The 21962-nt window shown below is 41.3% G+C and overlaps 1 protein-coding gene across 2 annotated transcripts in view; it reads right to left on the bottom strand.

Annotated features, from left to right (window-relative positions):
- Positions 1-21962, bottom strand: part of LOC149847120 (sterol 3-beta-glucosyltransferase UGT80B1-like) — a 249396-nt gene that overhangs the window by 18718 nt on the left and 208716 nt on the right. The window lies entirely within an intron of this gene.

Here is a 21962-nt window from a genome sequence, read left to right as displayed (position 1 = left end):
ATTTCAAATCTATCTCTTTAGGACTTGCATTAGAGCCATCTGACTTTTTGTTGAACATGTTTTTCAAAAACATCCCTTACCTATATTGTCCCGGTCTTCACGTTGCTGGGCTGTCTCACTGAACCATAGTTCGGGAGAGAGCCTCACAACTGGACCACTTATTTGGGTTCGCGCCCCCCTACCACGTACCTAAGGGCCATAGTCCGAGGTATATCGGTAGGTGCTCAAGGATGTCGGGAAGCCATTACCTTAGAACCGGAGAGATATTTCTATGCCACGTACTTTGAGCTTCGGCTTGGGTATATCGGCGTATCTTGATTGGAATCAGATAATTTGAACCTTAGAGTTAGGATTAAGGTCCTACAAGCCATTTCAACTTTTGCATTTAGAGTCAGCCTTTAGGGAGTGTTGTATGCGCATCCTTGTTTGTGCAGCTTTGGTTATGTGATATTTCTCTTATTCTCTCATATATAGGTATCAGACCCTTTTTCAAAAACCCTGGGTGTATTATTCAAAAAACTTACCCTTATTTTCAAAAAACCCAGGTGTATATTTCTATCTACATACATTTATTTTTTTCTCTTTTTGATTAAAAACCCTGGAAAATTCCTTTAAAATTTTATCAACCTTTTCAAAAAATTTTCAGGTTTGATTCTTTAAAGAGTCTATCCATAAGTCCTGCATTCTATCTAATCCTCCTTATTTTCTTTTCCTCAGTATCTCTCCGATGGCATCTGAATCTCCCGATACTATCTTTCCTTGGGATCATGTCCTCTATCAAATAAGGAATGGAACCCCAGATCTGCGGGTCATCCAGTCTCGTACTTTCTTCCCACGGTGGTATTATTCTTGGTTCGCCACCTTCTCACATATGTTCCCAGATCACTTGGATGACTGTGGGTTGGAGATGGCATCAGCAGTAGGCAAGCGAGTCATCAATGGAGCGTTGATTCAGGCCATGGCAGAACGATGGAATCCACGTACCTGCACATTTTGGTTTCCATGGGGAGAGATGACTCTACTGATGGACGAGTTCAACGACATTATGGGATTGCCCGAACCAGATGGTCAGCCAGATGATCCCGTCGAGCAGCAATTTTTGATCAACATCAAAGGGGTAGATGTTCGAGAAGCCTTAGCAAGAGCAACAGGGAGCAGATCCTGGCCTCTCACCGAGATTGGTGAGAATCAGTTCATCGACCTGTTCGAATTATATCAAAAGTACGGAGCCTACAAAGAGGTTGACACTTTGTCCCGAGCAGCGAAGGACAGAATTCAGCACGCCATGATCATGTGCACAGTGGGGTTAGCCTTCTTCCAAGATGGTCAGAATTTTATAGACATCAGAGTTGCCCAGCTCTTTCGGAGATGGGGAAGCAAGCAGACCCGTCAGCTCTCAGTCTCCATGGCCGCATTAGCCTTCCTTTACAGAGGTTTGGCTCGATTCGCTCTTGGGGAGACCATTCTGGTAGAAGGATGCACTTATGCCTTGCAGTCGTGGTTCCTACGCCACGTTCCCTCAAAAGCCAGTTCTTTCAGGTTCAACAGTAAGCAACCAAAGACAGTCATCCAATGCCGAGCTCTGATCGAGAAGCTGCATCAGGAGGAGATCACCTGGGATTTCTTTGACAGAAGAGAGACTGTTCCTCGATACACTTATGCTCGTGACAAGCGCTACAAGTTGATGGGCCCTTTCTTTTGTGTCGATTATCAGCCGGAACGATGTCTGAGGCAGTTTTCACAGCGGCAGGTCCGTGCCAACACCCGTTTCCCGACAGGCAATATGTCAGAATTCAACCTGCAGTCGGATCAGTGGTCTGGGGCATATCATGTCGCAAAATATACCTGGAACTCCTTTATTTCTCTGTCTATATTTCCTGGGCCAAATGTATCATCTGAATATCAAGAGTGGTGGCAAACTGTCTGCCCACCCTCTCTTTATCCTTGAAAGTTACAAATATCAATAAAATTTTAGTTTTTGGCCAAAAATGTTATTTTCTGTATTTTGTTTGTAGCACAAATAAAAGTCACAAAAACTTGAGTGACGACCTAATCCCAGGTAAAAGGGATATTCCTTCCGCACTTCTTCAAATCTTATCATGGTTGACGACCTCGCCTAGGTAACAAGGCACATTTCTCTGTTATCATCAAATGGTAACACAATAATCATAAATCGTGCGATGACCCAATCCCGGGTAATGGGATAATCTCTTGAAATTGTCTACCAAAATCCCCTCATTTCTTGCTTTCTCTCGAAGGAATTATGATTTTCAAAAAGCTTCTCCATACTCTAACCATTCCCATATTCTGCAGGAAAGCTTAGGCATCTGGAAAATGGTTCAGACAAGGGCTGACAAGAGGGCTGCTCAACAACACAGTGACAACGAGTCAGATGAGATGAATTCTCCTAGATTGACCAAGAAGCATGACTCCAGAGATGAAAGCGATGTTGATCCGGCCATGTACCGGATTTTTCAGAAAATGATGACTAAAATGATGGCCGAGCAGGCTAAGGCGGCTCCAAAGAAGGCGGCTTCTAAGACCAAAGCTAAGAAGAAGCCCATGAAAAAGCCCGTCAAGATCAGCAAGCAAAAGGTACAGCGTGACAGTACCTCTGAAGATTTTGAGTCAGCAGAAGAAAATTCTGAAGAAGAGCAGTTGATATACATCCCGAAGCATCTGCGGCAGTCCAAGAGGCCGGTAGAGGAGCCAGTGTCAGTGAACAAGCCCAAGCATGGGCCCCCTGCAGAAGACTCTATCCAGGCACTGACCAAAATCGTCAAAGACCTGCAGGTCCGGGATAAAGGAAAAAGGGCATACACTAGGCAGGATTTCTACCTTGGTTTGGAAGGAGACATCAATTTGGAGAATCTCCCCCGAAAATTCATTAAATTCGATGGATCCGGAGACCCCAAGGCCCACCTTGCCATGTTCTTCGCAGAATGCGCCCGGTTCAGCGAAGACAACCGTGCCCTCTTCCTCTGTTTTCCCCGCAGTTTGGAGGGAATAGCCGCCAAATGGTATGCCGAGCATGTCAATCCCATCGAGTTAAGGGATTTTGACAAAGTCGTTAATATGTTTGTGGAACGCTTCCTATTCAACACGGAAGCTCTGCCCACCCTGAACCACCTGTGCAACCTGAAACAAGAGCCCAATGAAAAGGCTAGGGATTTTATCCACAAGTGGAGAAGCCTGTGCAACAAAATGAGAAACCCTATCTCTGAGGAGCATGCCCTCCAAGTCATTCTCAACAACTTCTCCCAGCCCCTAAAAAGCCTCCTCTTCCCATATCCCTCCAAATCGTTTATTGAACTGACGGAGCGAGCAGAATGGCTCGAGATGGGAGTAGAGAACGGGATGTACGAAGGTGTTGCCTTAGCCAAAAATGTGCAAGACCCAAAGAAGAAGGCACACTTCACCTACTCCGCCGAGGTTCCAGGGGATGATCAGGGCAGTAGCAGCAATCAGGGCAGTGGCAGTGGCACAAAGCCCGAGCAGAACAGAGGAAGGAAAGGGAAATTCTTCAAAAACAATGATAAGCCTCTCCCGACCGATCCTCAACAAAAGGGGGACCTTCAAGAAAAACCTAAACATATAAACTGGAGCAGGGATCGGAAGTTTACTCCCCTCGACCAGCCACTGGAGAAGATTTTGGAATATTTGCTGTCTCACGGGATGGTAAAACTTCCCAAGGTGGCAGATCCACCAGTGCTCATGGGAAGATTTAAGGAACAATACTGCAAATTCCACAGAGCGATGGGCCACGACACTGAGTACTGTTTCGTCCTGAAGCATCTGATTCAGGATTGTATTGATAAAAGCATCCTCATCGAGGATGAAGAAGAGGGCAAAATGGACATTCTGTCCGCCCCATTCCCGAAACATTCAGTGTCAACCGTTTCAGAAGGTTCTTTTCTCCCGCAGAGTCACATACATCCTTGCTCCAGCAAAGAAATAAGTTTGCAGCATCAGGTGATGGTTCTACATCAGAGTCAACCTGCATTTCAGAGAGGGGATATCCTCTCATTTTTAAATATTAGAAACATGTCAGTTGAGAGTGGAAAGATCCAAGTTTTTCCAAAAAGATTTGTGAAAAGGGAAGCCTGCATAGAGGAAGCAGAAACCTCGGAAGCAGCAGAAGAACGGGCCAAAAGCCTTCAGAAGCCCATTACAGCGCTCTCCAATATCTCCATCTTTGAGTTGACTCACGACTCTCCCCAGCATAAAGAAAAACTAGATGATCTATTAAGAAAGATCAAAGTAAAGCCGGGCACCACGCCCGAAGACATGGCGCAGATAGTAAACCAAGCAATGACTAACGCGCCTATTACCTTTTCAGATGAGGACTTGCCTAAGCCTCATTCATTCCACAACAATGCATTGTATATAGTGATCAGGACCAGGGGCATGACTGTCCCGCACGTACTCATTGATGGGGGCAGCAGTCTGAATATTTGCCCAGAAATGACAGCAAAAGCATTGGGATTAAAGGAGGAAGAATATGTGCCTGATCCCATCACCATCTATGGCTTCGATAATCATGGGCAAACTGCCAAAGGCAAAGTCTTTTTGGAAATCTTCATCAACTACTCAGTGCATACTGTATTGTTCCATGTCGTCAATGTACCACCGACTTACAATCTTCTGTTGGGACGAACATGGATCCACAATGCCAATGCCGTTCCATCAACTCTCCACCAGTGCATCAAGTGGTCTAAGGGTGGAATGATCACCACCATTTTGGGTGAAGATCCTGAAGAGAGGCTGCCACAGCCTATGATTCCTCGACCGACATTTACAGCAGATATTCCAAGCATTCGAGAAGCAGATGAGATCAACCTCAGCGATAGTCTAGAGATGCTGAAACTGAAAGATGTCATGGAAGAGGAGAATATTGCAGCTACGGTCCAATGGCAGGGACCTTGTTTCTTCAAGTTAGGAGGACGCATTGATTACGCCTCCTTCAAAGATCACCCTTTATTCCCTCAGTTCTCCAAAGCCAGAAAGGGATTTGATCTGCTGATAAAACATGGATATCAGCCATTCCGGAGCATAGGAAAGAATGAAGATGGTATAGTGGAGCCAATCATTCCTACTCAGCATTCAGACAGCTCAGGATTGGGGTTCACCGGCCAGGATTCCAGCAAAAGGACAGTTTTCGTCAGGGGAAACAAGTGAAGATGATGCCTTAGTTTTCCTGCTTTCTTTTCTTCTCTTTTTGTAGGGACAATACAGTCCCATCTTTTGTTAAAGTCTTGTAAATACTTTACCTCAATCAATGAAAAAAATCAAATCTTCTCTTCAAGCGTCTATCATTTTTCTTCTTATACTTTGTCTATGTCATTGCTCTTGCTTTATACAAAAATTTTGATTTGGCTCATACTTTCTCTTGAAAACAACCTCTTTTTGGCATTTTCAGGACCATTAAACTCCTGAATCAATGACAAGATTTGTTATCAATCCCAAGTATCTAAAATTGGCAAGGTTTCCTGAGATGAAAGACAGAGCAGAGGTCAGTCAGGCAACAGAGCAGACTGAAGAGCCAGCTGAATTTGATTCCACTATTCAGAATTTACCAGAATTTGCTCACATTCAGAAGCAGGATGAACCATCAGCCTTGGTTCAAGATCCAACTGAGGATATCAACATTGGGTCGAAAGATGATCCGAAGATTCTCAAAATTGGGTCGAGCCTAAGCGAAATTGAAAAAGCTAGACTCATCCAATTCCTCCAAAGGCATCAGGAAGTATTTGCCTGGACTTACGAAGATATGCCAGGGTTGGATATCAAACTGGTTGAGCATCGACTCAAGTTGAAACCAGAAGCCAGACCAATCAAGCAGAAATTGAGGAAATTAGACCCTCGAATTGAGCAACAAGTCAAAGAAGGACTGGAAGATTTATTGAAAGCAGGCTTCATCCGGGCCATTGATTACCCAGATTGGTTGGCAAATATCGTAGCAGTCCCTAAAAAGAATGGAAAAGTTCGGATCTGCATTGATTTCAGGGATCTCAATAAGACTACCCCGAAAGATGATTATCCACTTCCTAATATTGACCTCTTGATCGATAGCACAGCAGGTCACGCCATGTTTTCTTTCATGGACGGATATTCAGGTTATAATCAAATCAAGTTGGCCGTTCGTGATCAGTCGAAGACCTCATTTACTACTCCATGGGGAACCTTCTGCTATACAGTTATGCCATTTGGGCTCAAAAATGCCGGGGCGACTTATCAAAGGGCAATGGCCGTTATTTTCCACGATCAAATGCACAAGAATATGGATGCGTACGTGGATGACATTTTGGTTAAGTCTAAAGAAGAAGAGGATCACCTTGATGCTCTTAGTCAAGTTTTTGAAAGACTTATTCTTTACAAATTAAGACTTAATCCGCAGAAATGTGTTTTTGGAGTTGAGTCTGGCAAATTACTTGGCTTCATTATCAGCAAGAAAGGAATCGAGGTGGATCCGGCCAAGGCAAAAGCCATTATTAATATGCCGCCTCCAACTAATCTCAGGGAACTGCGAAGCCTTCAAGGACGTATTCAGTCTATTCGCAGGTTCATCTCCAATTTGGCTATGAGATGTGAGCCTTTTAACCACTTGCTGAGAAAAGGAGTTAAATTTGAATGGGGATCAGAATGTCAGCTCTCGTTCGAGCGCATCAAGCAGTATCTCCTTAATCCACCAGTTTTAAAGCCGCCTAAGCTGGGAAAGCCTCTCTTGCTATATATTTCAGTCAATCAAAATGCTTGTGGTGGATTCCTCGCTCAGTATGAAGAAGGCAGTTTGATAGAGCACGCCATCTACTACGTGAGCAAAACATTCATTGATTATGAAAAGAAGTATTCTCAGATGGAGAAGACTTGTCTAGCTCTGGTCTGGATGTGCCAGAAATTGAGACATTACTTATTGGCTTCTGAAATCAAGTTTCTATCGAAACTTAATCCGCTTAGATACATTCTTGAACAACCTTTTCTCACTGGACGAATCGCAAAGTGGCAAGTCCTGTTGATGCAATATGACTTAGAGTATGTTTCTCAAAAGTCGATTAAAGGCCAAGCGATCGCAGATCAGTTGGCAGATTTCTCTCTGACAGAAGAAATTAAAGCAGAAGATGATTTTCCTGATGAGCATATCTGTAATGTCCAACAGCCCCCAGTTTGGAACTTGTTCTTTGATGGCTCTAAAAACATGTCCGGCATCGGGATTGGAGTCCTGTTGATCACTCCAGAAAAAAAAATGATCCCTTATTCTCTCAAGCTTGGTTTCCAATGTACTCATAATATGGCCGAGTATGAAGCTTTAATACAAGGCCTCAAAGTCTTGCAAAATTTTGATGTCAAGAGAGTGCACGCCTTTGGTGATTCCCTACTTGTTGTCAGTCAAGTTAACACTGAATGGCAAGTGAAAGATTCCAAATTGATTCCGTATCAGAAGATCGTCTTAGCTCTTGTGGACAGCTTCGAAGAATTTCAGCTCAGTCACATAAGAAGAGAGCATAATCAGATAGCCGATGGCTTAGCCAACTTGGGCTCCATTTTATCATTCAAAGGTGGTGAATCATGTCGTTCTTTCGAAGTTGGCAGACTTGAGCAACCTGCTTACGATTCAATTATGCAAGTAAACCAGGTTAATCAGAAGGAGAAACCTTGGTATCAAAACATCAAAAATTTTATTGAGACTGGTGAATTTCCACCAGAAGTGCCTAAAAAGGAGCAACGTGCGATTCAACGCATGTCTACTAGGTATTTCATTCTCGCCAATATCCTCTACCGCCGTGGATTCAGTTCTGAGTATTCAAGATGCTTAGACAAAGAAGAAGCTTTGGAAGTTATCCAAGAGGCGCATGAAGGGATTTGTGGTGGTCATGCTGGCTATCAAACTCTCGTCAAGCAGATCGTTCGAGCAGGGTACTACTGGAACACCATGCAACAGGACTGTCATGGATTTGTGAAAAAATGCGTCAAGTGCCAATTACACGCGCCTTATATTCATGCTCCGGCCACATATCTACAATCAGTTGTTTCTCCTTGGCCATTTTCTATGTGGGCTTTTGACGTCGTCGGCCCGATTACTCCTTCTGCTTCCAACGGCCACAAATACTTCCTGGCTGCGACAGAGTACTTCACGAAATGGGTTGAAGCTGTTACTCTACGCACTGTAGAAGGCCGCCATGTGGTTTCTTTCATTCATAAGAACATTCTTTGCCGCTTCGGCATACCACATGATATTGTCTCAGATAATGAAACCCATTTCAAAAATGAGAGGATGAAAACATTCTGTTCTAAATTCAGAATTTCCCATCACTTCTCAGCTCCTTATTATCCTCAAGGGAATGGCCAAGCAGAGGCCACCAATAAGATCTTGATTCGTATTTTGGAAAGAACTGTGAGGACAGGTCGAGATTGGCACGAGAAAATTCATGACGCGCTTTGGGCATATCGGACCACCATTCGGACTCCGACTAATGCCACTCCTTCAGAACTCGTTTACGGGACTGAAGTGGTGTTACCTCTCCATATCCAAAAGCCCGCTCTCAAATTCGCTTCTCTCATAGAATTGCCACTTGATCAGTATCAGCAGCAGAGATTGGTGCAACTAGATTTACTGGATGAAAAGAGGCTCAAAGCAGCAGAGCACGCTCAAGCTTATCGACAGAGGATAGCTCGACATTATGCCAAGTCTGTCATTGAGAGAAAATTTCGAGTTAACGATTTGGTGCTCAGATCGACAGCTCATCTCAAGCATCGACCACATGGCAAGTGGTCACCCAATTGGGAAGGCCCTTATGTGGTCAAGGAAGCTTTGCCCCGCAATTCGTATCGTCTAATCAATGCAGATGGGGTGGAGATGCCAGATCCCATCAATGCTCTGCATTTGAAGAAATTTTATACTTAGAATTTTCATTCAAAAATCTTTTGTACTATTCAGAGAGCCATTTCAATAAAAATAACGATCTTCTATCAATTCTTACATTCTTCTCCATGATACTGGGGCATTTCATTTTAATCCATAATCATCTTCTTCCATCATATGCAGGCAGAATTAGACGAAAGTTCTTATCCTCAAATTTTGTTAATTCTTAATTGATCCTGTGATTTTTATTGTCTTTTGATTCATTTTGCTTTGATCAGATTTACATCAAGCTAATGCTCGTTTATGTCAAGTTTTAACAAATTTTTCAATCTTATTAAAAATTTTTTTTTTCTACTTTTATCTTCAAATTACCCCTTCAGGTTAAGGGATAAACCTGATGCCTCCTTTCAATGAGGTATTCTCTTTATTATTTCCCCGTTCAGGATAAGGGGATAAATCCTGAATTATCTTCTAAAAACTCATTTTGAAAATCTAGCTCATCTTCAAAACCCAGCTCTCGCACTGGTTATTTCTCAAAATTGAGCTCATTTGGAAAATCCGGTTCTTACACCGGTAACCTTCTAAAATCAGTCTTCTGACCAAAGACCTTTCTCCTTCTAAATTCAAGTTCTGACTTAAATCTCCCAAAACTTCACGTATTTTCAAAAGATCCAGCTTTTGCCGGTCATGTATTTCCAAAGGACCCAGCATCTCGCTGGTCATATATTTCCAAAAGATCCAGCATCTCGCTGGTCATGTATTTCCAGAGGATCCAGCATCTCGTTGGTCCTGTATTCCAAAAGATCCAGCTCCCGTTGGTCGTGTATTCCAAAAGATCAAACCCTTAGGGTGCGACTCCTCAATTCTATCATTTCAAGGTCTTCAATTCTATCAGTTTCCCAACCTCTGGTTGTAATATTCTCAAAATCCAGTATTTTTCACTGGTCGAGATTTGAAATCCAGTTTTCATAACTGGTCGGGATTTGAAATCCAGTTTCATAACTGGTCGGGATTTGAAATCCAGTTTTCATAACTGGTCGGGATTTAAAAATCCAGTTTTCATAACTGGTCGGGATTTGAAATCCAGTATTTTTCACTGGTCGGGATTTGAAATCCAGTTTTCATAACTGGTCGGGATTTGAAATCCAGTTTTATAACTGGTCGGGATTTGAAATCCAGTTTCATAACTGGTCGGGATTTGAAATCCAGTTTCATAACTGGTCGGGATTTGAAATCCAGTCTTCATAACTGGTCGGGATTTAAAAATCCAGTTTTCATAACTGGTCGGGATTTGAAATCCAGTATTTTTCACTGGTCGGGATTTGAAATCCAGTTTTCATAACTGGTCGGGATTTGAAATCCAGTTTTATAACTGGTCGGGATTTGAAATCCAGTTTTCAACTGGTCGGGATTTGAAATCCAGTTGTCATAACTGGTCGGGATTTGAAATCCAGTATTTTTCAACTGGTCGGGATTTGAAATCCAGTTGTCATAACTGGTCGGGATTTGAAATCCAGTATTTTTCAACTGGTCGGGATTTGAAATCCAGTTGTCATAACTGGTCGGGATTTGAAATCCAGTATTTTTCAACTGGTCGGGATTTGAAATCCAGTTGTCATAACTGGTCGGGATTTGAAATCCAGTTTTATAACTGGTCGGGATTTGAAATACAGTTGTCACAACTGGTCGGGATTTGAAATCCAGTGTTTTCACTGGTCGGGATTATCAAAACTCCAGTTTCTCATAAACTGGTCGGGATTTCCAAAACCTAATATATTTCATCTGTCCAGTTTTCTAAAGTCCGATTTCTTGCACCATTTCTTTAAATTACAGCTAAATGTCTCATCAAAATCTATATTGAGTGATTATTTCATAAGAAATTCGTGAAAACTTTGCCAATTTGCTAAAAGCATTAGTTGATTCTAAAAGTCTGACTGCACGAAAAGAATTTTCTCAGATTACCTCTTCTATTTCCTTCCAAAAAGGTGAAACTTTTCGCGAAAAGAGGTAAAATTCAAATCTTTTCCTGTTGATCAAACCAAAAGGATGTAAGAAATGTCCTCGATATGATCAATAAAAGAAATATTCAATGACGTTGAAAAGCCAAGAGTGATTTGCTATTGATCATGGCTATGACGCATGTTTTAAGACGACTTTCTGACAATCAGGCAGTGGAAATATCTTGATCTATAAAAAGAATCCACTCAACCCATCCCTTCTCATTTTCGTTTAAAAGTTGCAATCAAATATCCGCAAAAGGGATCTCTCAATTGTCGTCAAGATGAAGGCGAATTAAGCGAGTAGACCCCCGGGGCCAAAGAAGATTTGAAGCATCTCCAAGATGACGGAGTTTGTGACGGATCCTTCCAGGGAAAGTTCAGATCACCGTCGAGATGAAGGCGAGTGTGATGGACCTACCAACAAACCCTAAAAGATATTTGATTTCTGCTATCGTCTAAAGACCTTTTGAGCCAGTGAGATCAATAGAACCCCTGAGATAAAAGAAGGATCGGAGCATCTCCAAGATGAAGGAGTTTGTGACGTACCCTTCCCTGAAAAAGAGAGAAAAGTCAGGACCCATCCAAATGGAGGATGATGTGAAAAACCGAGAAAGCCCAGTGACTCAAAAAGAGTGCAAAAGATCATCGTGGGAAAACACTCGGATATCAAACTGCCAAAGTTGTCAGAAGTCATCTTTTCTCATGCAAAATTCTTTTATCAATATTTCTTCATTTTCTGCTTTTATGAAATTAAGAATATTTCTTTTATTCTCATATCAGGGAAATGGACAGCTTCCTTGAAGAAATCATCAGTGCTAAAATTTTGAATTTGACTCTTAGAACTGAGGAGTTAACCTCATTTGGGGGAAATACTCTAGGTAAAAGAGAGAATATCTTTTGCACATACGTGCATATTTCCAAATGTTTGAACCGACTACGATTTTATCTTATTGGCAAAATTTTCTAGCTATTCCAAAAATAAAATAAACATTCAATATCCATTTTGATGCAACCTAGCGTTGTCTATATCTTCTAGAAGAGTTGCCTCATCCAGTTGAAGTATCTCTTCCTGTCCCATCACAGTTTCTTCAGTCAAGGATTCCGTATGGTGTTCCCACTCAGGTTAAGGGTCAAAACCTGAATTTTCTGCGAGAGGCCATTTGATTTCAAAAAGCTATTTCAGTCTCAGCAAATGAGACACCCAGAATCATTCATTTTTCAAAGCTTTAGGGGCTCTATATTTCCTTCTTTCGCCAAAACCCCTCTCGGATTTGTTCGTCCAAATTCCGAAGGTCCCATCGTGCTTTCTCCATTTTTGAGAAACCCGTATGGTAGATTTCCTATCCAGGTTTAAAATTAAACTGGAACCTCGCTTTGCGAGGTATCTTCCTTACAGGTTTGGGTTAAACCTGAGTCTCGTTCCAACGAGATCCCTCGTTTGGATGAGATGATTTCTTCCAGTCCCATCATGGCTCTTCCCATCTAGTAATCCATGCTTTGTATATCCATCCAAGAAAGGATTTTACTCGGGCTTCATTTCACAAGGCCTTTTTCCAAAATGTCCCATCAAGGTCCTCATGTATTCCTTTCCAAATTCATTTTTGATATATCTTCGTCCCATCCAGGTTAAGGGCTAAACCTGAATCATTCCAAAAAGAGCATCTTGTCTCACTCATGAGACCTGATCAAAATTTTCATTTCTCACCATTTCAGAATTTCCATCTAAAGTCCCATAACGATTTCCTCATTTTTTACCCAATCATATCATTTTCGAGGATTTCGCCTCCCCAAAACCATTCAGGATAAGGTTTCAAAGCCTGAAAAGCCATATTTTCAAAATAATTCTTCCACACCCAGTTCAGACCTGTTGACTGGGGCATTTTAAAATTTGGAGTGTTATCTTTGCCACTAAGCTCAGCTTTCAACCGGCTTAGTAGCAAAGAGGGGCATCTGTGAACACCCCAAATTTTCCAAAATTTTGTAAAAATGACCATTTTGCCCCTAACCCCATTTTCTGAGAAAATCAAGTCATTTCTTCAGATTTTCTGAATTAAATTTCATAAAGCTATATTCAAAATTAATTCTGGATCTGAATCCAGTACTTCAAATCCATATTACCTCCAAAAATCCGGATCAAAACCCGTTTCTGAAGAAATTTTCTCAAAATAGCTCTAAAAATTCTCAGAATTTTTTTTTTTTTTTTTTGTAAATATTTTTACAAAAACACAAAAAAATTAGTTTTAAATCCTTAACTTCTCATAAAGCTTTAGGATTATTCTAAAAATACAAAAAAATAGAAAAATGACATGAAAAGCCAAAAAAATTGGGAAAAGTTATAGGAAAAACAAAGAATTTTTAAGCCTTGTGATACAATTTTCTGAAAACCTCATTTTCATAACCATTTTTTAAAAAGTTCCCTAAAAAGGAAGCCTCCTTTTGGAAAAAGTAGAGAATTCCAACAACCCTCTCCCGCACGCCTCTTTCCTTCTCCTCTCCGCCCTCAATCTTCAAACAACCATCGTCGTTTTCCACCCTCAATCTTCAACGACCTCCCTCTCGAATCCTCCACAGCCCCTTTAAGAAGAGACCTCCACCACTTCTCGAGGGATCCATTTTTTTTGGCTAACATCCCTGGTTTTCCGGTACATCCATCTACAAGCTATCAAAACTCATCTCTCACAATCCATGAGCTTCTGTTAGTCGACAATTTTCCGGGGGTGCTATTGCAATCCATCAACTTCATCCACGATCGCCATCCATCTTTCGCTCCCCTTGCATCGATTAAGAGCCATCGCCATCGAGTTTCCTCTAAAAAAAAAAATCCATAAAATCCCTCTTCACACGAGCGATTTCTCCCTCAAGCTTCTTCTGGAGGACTATTTCTTCTTATCAAAGATCATCTACATCCACTTATTCATTACGAGCATCCTCCTCTGCAAGCGACAGCCGCCCATCCTCCTCTACAGGTAAGAGAGTCGCCTCCCTCCTTGCTTCTCAGTATAAAATTCCATTACAAATTCTGCATCTATTTTCTGAAGCATACATGATAGGAATGGTCTGCTTATAGCAGAGCAACCTATCTCGATGCAACATTAATAGGAATATGTTAATTCCAATATCATTTTCTTCTAATATGAGATTTATTACTTTTACATTTGTTTTTTTTTTTTTATTTTGTTGTTTTGGTTCAACTGCGCCTAATTCCATGATCGTGATACCCGAATCCCCTTTTAACCAGGTTTTAAACTCCAGCGGGTGTTGTATTCCCTGCTTACTTTATTTCAATCCCATTTACGTTTCACCTATGGAATGCTTCCTATGAATGACCACCGGTCTGATCCCAGTATCAGATCGGATGTGTTTCACAAGAGATTCCAATCAATCCTTTTGTCCCTCCTCTCCCCTCCTAAGAATCATTTTTTTTTTCTTTCTTTTTTTTTTATTGCGTTTTTGTAACTGCTTCATAAAACTCAGGGTCCATGGTTTCATTGCTATTTTGTTATATGAACATTCTTGTTTCTCTGTTCCCTGATCTCTTTTCCATTTTCAGTATTCTTATTAATTCCACCTATAGTAGGCGGCATCAACATTATGTGCCTGGCGTGAATCTTTTTGTAACATCCCACGCTCGCACATTATCTGTCACGTTTATATCATTTAATGGTCATGATTTGCATAACTCTTCACCAACACTCATGCACGACATGGCCTTCACCCTTCATCAATTCTTTTAGATGAAATAGGGATAGGCGGTTTTAGCCTCCAGCAAACATCTGAACTATGAATCATCGTGAGGTTCAGCCTTTGCAAACTAGAAGATATACAGCCGATGCTCAGGTTAGAGATTAGCCATGACATTGGAAATGATCAATTCATTCACAGGACAGGTGGCTCTGCTCTCACAAACTTCAAAGCTCATGATCATGTAGACTGAGATCCTGTGGATCAATCAGGATAGATTCTTAAGGCTGAAAACCTTTCTGCTGAGGTGGTTAATGGCACACGGATGCTCATTTTTTTCTTTTTTTTCTTTTGTCATTGGTGTTTGCCCCATTTTTATATATTCTGCTGGTTGCTGTACGCATAATCAAACCTTGTTCTTGAATATGACTTGATTCATATGCTAAAAGAATTGTATCCAAGATTGGCCGTGAGACCATATTTGCAATGTGCTGAAGCATTTTTTTTTTTATATATATGGCCAAATACCAACTCATGATTCTCTATCCCCATCTTCATATTCATTATTGCTCATCTTTGTTCTGCTAAAAGTTGCTATATAAATTCTAACAGTGTCATAACAAGGGAAGTTGGTTGTTGTCCATGACAAATTGCAATTCGTATCTGCTGTCTTTGTGGGTTATTGGGGATTTTGACATGATGGGATATGTCATGAACAGACATCTTTGTGGATTTCTGCTAAATGTTGCCATATAAATTCTAACAGTGTCATAACAAGGGAAGTTGGTTTGTTGTCCATGCAATGATGTATCTGAGAAATGTCATAGCGATGATAATGTTGAATGCCATTTTCTTTTTTTTTAGTTGTAATCCTTGTTGCAGCATATCACCATTACCATGACACTTGATGCACCTCGCCCCCTTTTTTTTTTGTAGTTACAACAGTAGCTACCATACCTTCACAAAACCTCCCTCCGTTCCACTTCCTACTGCACAAAAACCATAGCAACCACTCATGCCTATTGACTGTAGCCTGTACACCTTTACATTGTCCATCTCTACTTAAACACCTTGCTGCATACATACTTCAAACCCCAGCATATATAGTTTTGATAAAACCATCTTGTATATAGATTTCTGCAGTTATCAACCAACCATAGATGTTTGTTTATAGATCTCTGCATCCTTTTTTTTTTTGTGCTAATAGTATCGTCCACCCTGTATACTGTCATAGCATCATTTGGTGAATATGAGTTGATTTGCCTATTTGAATATGAGCGTCCACTCCTCATAGGAGACACCTCCAATATGTCACCGTAGGGTCGGTGGTTTGCCTTTGCATCACCTGTACAACACCTGCTGTATACAATGATCAGTCTTCATCGGTGGCTGAAAATTTTAGTATAAGGCTGGATTGGCACTTCCAGTGGATCTATGATATTAAGGTTACCTTCTTGCTGGTTTGAAAAGATCTCTTCATCGGTAAAGTCTTAGCAACAGCAAGAGGGTCATCAATGGACATTTTGCTGAGGGTATATATGCGTATATCTGTGATACTTGAAGCCCACTGTTGAGAACTCATCATTAGGCCCTGTGCAGAATATATATTCACAATATATGGTATATATATATTCCTGTGTTTTGCCACGTGACTATAGAGGTGTACCTTTAATATATCATGTATATTGTTAATTGGGTATGAATGCCATCATCATATGCATCTATATGCTTCTTTCCTTCAACATATTCATTTAGTTTTAATTCAAAACTCAACTTTTTTTTTTTTCTCTTTCTTCTCTATGTCGGATAGTTTGCTTTATAGCTAATTCAATTCTTTTTGCAGGAAATATGCGGATAAAGTTATCATTTGAAGTTAAAAATTTGATTTTATGAGTTGTAATAATTAGATTTGAATGAGAATTTACATTTCCTGTTTTAGGCAGAATGGATGAGCATTATAAACATCATAAATTGTTTGTTTTCATGCATTTTTTTGCCTTCATTCCTCAAATTCTCACAATGGTAACACGAATGGCACGTGCACCATTTAGTAAGAGATAATTGATACTAAGTTGATGATCCACATCAATGGCCATAGTCAGGGTGTGGACAAAACTTAGCATTTTTACCTTTTACAAAATAATACTGGACCCACACTGGATCCATTTTCAAAATTCATCATGTTTTCCATAAATATTTTCCTCTTTTATCAGAATTTAACTTAAAATTAACTCAAAATATATACCAATGGCCATAGTCAGGGTATATTGAAGGTTAATTTCATTTTAAATTCTATAAAAGCACCAAATGTGTTCCATTCTTCACCTGAATTTAAACATAGATTATTATATAATACATTCAATGACCATAGTCAAGGATGTATTATATCTTCAATCTTATTTTAATTCATTTAAAGAATGAAATAGCTTTTCAAATTCCAATTTCAAAATTATTCAAATTCATTCATCATATAGGATAGAATTGCATCATATTTTCAAAAACTTTCTTTTTCAAAAACTCCAAGTGATGTTAATATCTTCTTCAATCTATCTTCGATCCTTATCAAATCCAATTCATCCTTTTCATTTTCAAAATTCAGTTTCATTTTTAATCTCAAAGTTCAATTTAACTTTGAGATTTCAAAGTCATTTTATTCAAATTCAAATCAAATTTCAAAGTTCAAATTGACTTTGAAATTCCAAATTCATTTTATATTCATATTTTCGATCAAAATCAAAGTTCAAATTAAACTTTGAGATTCTGGATTCATTTTCAGAATTTACAAATCCATTTTAGGACCTAGGATTCAACACTCATGTTAGATCTCAGGCTCCAGATCCAATTCCTCCTCAGGATCCAGACTCCGATTTCACTTTGGATCTTAGACTTCTGGTCCAAATTCCATCTTAGGGTCCAGAACCCAACTCTACATTGGATCTCAGACTTCAGATCCAAATTTATCTTAGGATCCAGACTCCGATTTCACTTTGGATCTTAGACTTCTGGTCCAAATTCCATCTTAGGGTCCAGAACCCAACTCTACATTGGATCTCAGACTTCAGATCCAAATTTATCTTAGGATCCAGACTCAAACTTCACTTTGGATCTTAGACTTCAGATACAAATCCACTCTAGGATCCAGAACCCAATTCTATTGTGGATCTCAGATTTCAGATCCAATTCCATCTTAGGATCCAGGATCCAATTCTACTTTGGATCTCAAACTTCAGATCCAAAATTCCGTTTAGGATCCAGAATCCAACCCTATCTTGGATCTCAGATTTCAGATCCAAATACCATCTTGGATTCCAAATCTTGAATCCGATTCCATTCAAAATTCCAAAATCCAAATTCCATTTTAAATTCCAATTCTTAAAAGCCAATTCCATTTCATTCAAACCAAGTTCCTATTTCGGATCCTAAATCCAAAAATCAACTCAAAACTCTATTCAGAATCCAGAACTTGGATTCGGATTTTATCTTGAAATTCCAATTGTTACAAATCCCATTCCTCAATTCCTTTAGATTTCCCACATTTCCTTCTAAAATCAAAACTTCAAAATTGGAATTCAATTCCATTCCAAATATTCATCCAAGTTCAAAACTTCTAAATTCAAAGTCCATTTATGACTTTGAAAATTTCCTTCATTCTCTTTTTTTCAAGACTTCAAAATCAATTCCCAAAATTCCAGATTTATTTTCCCAAGCTCTTGATTATTCTAAAACTTAGAACTTTAATCTTAAGTTCTAAGTTAGAAAACATTTCTTCACTTTATCAGATTCACTTGGGGATTCTTCAAAACATTTTCTAAAAAAGCATACATCTTTGCATTTGCACCAGCATGATTCATTGTGCATTTTTAGACTTAGGATAAATACTTAGATAATTTCTTAGCAAAGCAAAAGGCATTAATTCGACCCTTGGTTCGATTACCCCTGGTAAAGGCGTCAGGAACGGTCGAACCTCGTACCGACGAGCGGATCCCGTCTCCTAGTTTTCCCGCAAATATTTCAAAACGGAGGCGAGTTATTTCAAAATATTTTTCAAAATCAAGGTCAAGTGAGACCCGCAAAATAAATTCCTCTTCTCTCTCTTTCTCTCTTCTCTCTTTCTTCCTTTTCTCTCTTCTATTTTTCTCCCTTCAAAAAGGAGGAAAATAGAGGTTGGAAAAGGAAAAGAGAAGGAAGAGAGAGAATATTACAAGAGAAAAAAAAAAAAATTTTTTGCGATGATCACAGTAAGTCGCTCCTTCAACAACTGAAAACTCGCCTCGCACTTCTCGTCCCATAAGAATTTAGTCTCTTTCTTCAGCAACTTCGTCAAGGGTAACACAATTTTAGAAAAATCCTGAATGAATCTTCTGTAGTAACCCGCTAGTCCAAGGAAACTTCTGATATCACGCGCGTTCTTTGGTTGCTGCCAACCAAGTACGGCCTCCACCTTTGCAGGGTCCACGGACACTCCTTCTTTAGAAATAACGTGTCCCAGAAACATGACTTCCTCGAGCCAGAATTCACATTTAGAGAACTTGGCATACAAATGTTCCTTTTGCAAGGTCTCCAACACAACTGTTAGGTGCTCTCGATGTTGCTCTCGACTTTCTGAGTACACCAAGATGTCGTCGATGAACACGATCACGAAGGTGTCCAAAAATGGCTTGAACACCCTATTCATCAAGTCCATGAAAGCTGCGGGGGCATTGGTGAGTCCGAACGGCATGACTGTGAACTCGTAATGTCCGTATCTCGTCCGAAAGGCCGTCTTAGGAATATCCTCATTCCTAATTCTGAGTTGATGGTATCCGGACCTAAGATCGATTTTCGAGAAAACCTTGGCCTTCTGCAACTGATCGAACAAGTCTTCGATACGCGACAATGGGTACTTGTTTTTTATTGTGGCCTGGTTGAGCATTCGATAGTCAATGCACAACCGCAAGGTCCCGTCCTTCTTCTTCACGAAGAGCACAGGAGCTCCCCAAGGAGAAACGCTCGGGCGAATGAATCCCTGATCCAACAACTCCTGCAACTGCTTCTTCAGCTCCTCAAGCTCAGCTGGCGCCATTCTGTAGGGTGCTTTGGAGATTGGTGTCGTACCTGGTAGCAATTCAATACTGAATTCTACCTCACGAGACAGTGGAAGTCCCGACAGCTCTTTAGGAAAAACGTCGGGGTAATCACGAACTATATCAAGCTCACTGATGGGAATGGGCATTGGATCTGACTGGATAACACTAACCAAAAAGGCAGTGCATCCCTTCCGCAAGAAGTTCTGTGCCTTAAGCGCCGAGATCATCCGGCTTGCTCGAACAGGTCTGGGGATTCTGAATTCTACTCTCGAAGAGCCTGGAGGTGATAAAACGATCTTGCCATCACGACAAAAGATCTTGGCATGATACTTGTGCAACCAATCCATGCCTAGGATGACGTCAAATTCAGTCATCTCCAGCAAGATAGCACAAGCAGGCAAGTGCCGCTCTGCCACAACTACGTCCAATTCAGGTATGTAAGTGGTGCAAACTGTGTTTTTCCCAACAGGGTTATACACGTTTAAAGCATTATCAAGTGTTTTTACCGTTATATACAATTATTTTACGAATTTTTCTGACACAAACGAGTGCGTAGCACCACAATCAAAGAGTGCAAAAGCTGCTTGATCAGCAACAAGAATGGTACCTTGAACGAGATCCCCTTTGGTCAATTGATCGACCGTGGCTGCATAAACTCGACCCGGCTCTCTGCCACTGCTTGGTTGTGCTCGCTGTTGCTGCTGATGAGGTGGTCGAGGAGGCTGAGATACGTTGCCGGTTCGCTTGAGGTCATCTGCTGCTTTCTTCCGGCAATCGCGTATGAAATGACCCATCTTGCCACAGTACAGGCATCCGCCAGTGTCCCGCGGACAAGATTGTCCCACATGAGGCCTCTTGCACCTGGGGCAGTTATCACTCGACGGTTGCCTGGGCGGTGGAGGGCCCTGTTGTCGCTGGCGTTTTGCTGGAGGAAACTGTTTCTTCCCTGCTTCAGTCTTCACTGGAAAAGGTGGTCGTTGCCCTGGGCCGCCGGAAAATGTCTTCTTCTGCTCACCACCTGACGCGGTTGACTTCTTGGCTTGCATACTTTTTGAACGCTCCCAATCCTCGTTCAGTAGGGTGGCTGCTGCTACTGCCGCAGAAAAAGTCGCGGGCATGCTGGTGAGAACCCTATGCCTGAGTCCTTCCTTTAGTCCGCGAATAAACTTCCCGGCCCGCTCATGATCATCCTCGAATAGGTGAGGACAATAGCGCTCCAACCGTTGAAATTTGGCGATATATTCGTTCAAACTTAAGCTTCCTTGGCACAGCTCCAGAAATTCCACCTTCTTCTTTTCCCTCGCATGAGGAGGGAAATAGTTTCCGAGAAAAACCCTTCGGAAGGCCTCCCACGGAATCACCTCAGCACCTGGAAACTGCACCTCCCGCGTAGTGTCCCACCATTCGCGAGCGTCGTCCTTCAAACGAAAGGACCCGAACATCGTCTTCTTATCATCAGGAACGGACAACACTTGGAACACCCGTTCCACCTCTTTAACCCAACTCTCCGCCAAGTCAGGATCAACCTTGCCAGAGAAAGTAGGAGGGTCCAGCTTTAGAAATTTTTCGTATGTGGCGGTTGGTGCATTCCCAACAAGGGAACCTGGATCCTGATGGGGGCGACCCTGGTTACGAATCGCCTCAGCTAAGGAGTTGAGGGTATCCATCATGAATCCCCTCTGTTCACGCAACTCATCGGCCATGCTGTGGCTTGAGTTTCCCGCCATCCTTAAAAAGCAACCAAGATTAAAGTAAAAAATACTGAAGACGTACAAGTAGGCATAAGTATAGAAGCAAAGGCAAAAACATAAATCTTTATTACGAGAGTCAAATATTTAGAATCCAGCTATGCTGGTACATAAGCAAAAGTTATATTCCGCAATTATAAATGAGTTCACAGACTCCAACAAAACTGGGTGCGGGCTACCTCCCCTTAGGGACGGTTAGAGTACTTCCTAAGATATTCCCTTCTATTGCCTGTGCGCCTGAATCTGCGCTTAGGGGTGAAGGGGAGTGACTCCTCGTAGGAGGGCTCCTGCCCGTAAAGGGGCGTCGCCGGAGTATATTCCGGTGAGCCAAGACTATAATCTGAAGAATCCGTCGCAGGTGTATATGTGGGTGATGCACCGCCAACTGGGTCAGCCGAAGGTGGTGGTTGCTCGCCTGCAGTCGAAAATGCGATTTTGTCGTCATGCTCGGCTTTGTGGAGGCAAGCATCCACGGTGTGCCCAGTTTCTCCACAGAAACCGCACTCCTCTGCTAACTCAGGGGGAACAAAATCTCCCGATGACTCCTGTGGTGTCTGATGGTGCACCCGAATGTGTGAAGGCGCGAAACCACCTTCTCGAGCATGCA

This window comes from Nuphar pumila, chromosome 2 (genome assembly GCF_984573655.1).
Source record: "Nuphar pumila chromosome 2, dmNupPumi1.hap1.1, whole genome shotgun sequence".
Taxonomy (NCBI): Eukaryota; Viridiplantae; Streptophyta; class Magnoliopsida; order Nymphaeales; family Nymphaeaceae; genus Nuphar; species Nuphar pumila.
The sequence above is the reverse complement of the archived record's forward strand: the minus strand, read 5'-3'. Positions and strand labels throughout refer to the sequence as shown.